This window comes from Cydia splendana, chromosome 7, assembly GCF_910591565.1.
Source record: "Cydia splendana chromosome 7, ilCydSple1.2, whole genome shotgun sequence".
Lineage (NCBI taxonomy): Eukaryota > Metazoa > Arthropoda > Insecta > Lepidoptera > Tortricidae > Cydia > Cydia splendana.
In genome coordinates this window covers 1,927,053-1,927,815 of record NC_085966.1, presented here as the reverse complement: position 1 = coordinate 1,927,815, position 763 = coordinate 1,927,053, and positions in this window count along the sequence as shown.

Genomic DNA, 763 nt, shown 5'->3' with positions numbered 1-763 from the left:
TTTACGAACGGCTGAAATTCAAATGGTCAATGTATACAGTCGACTGTAACCTCAGTGGTCAGTGTCAACGGTAAAGGGAAAACCTACGCGGTTTCCTGTTGAATTAGATAAAATTCGGTTTAAAATTAAATAGTGAACTAATGCTGCTATAGTTCATTACAATACAAGTTTGAAAAGTAGGAAATACGCAACGAGTGGCAAAAAATACAAACACGACCAAATACAAATCGGCACGAATAGGTACATGATGTGTCCCATGTATCACTTCCCGATTTTCGATTGAGCTGAAAATTTGCATACATATGTAAGTCGGGTGACAATGCAATATGATGGTACCATCGAGCTGAACTGACGATGGAGACAGGAGATGGCGATCTCCTCCTTAAAAATAATATTAGAATGTGTGTTTTATTATTCACTAGCGACCCGCCCCGCCTTCGCTCGGGTTAACAAATTATACACTCTCTATTGATAGATGAAAACCGCATGAAAATCCGTTGAGAATTTTTAGAGTTTATCGCGAACATACAAACACACCAACAGACAGACGCGGCGGGGGACTTTGTTTTATAAAGTGTAGTGATAGTGACATATGTAATTAATTACATTTAATATTTATTAAAGTTATTATTATTCGTCATATTTTTTTCCGGTTGCATTTAAATTCAGAATCTCCTCGGTTACCTAATTAAATATAGGTATGCAATTATGCACTCAGTAGGAGGAACTTTAAAACTTAATTAACACAATAAACAACATTTAT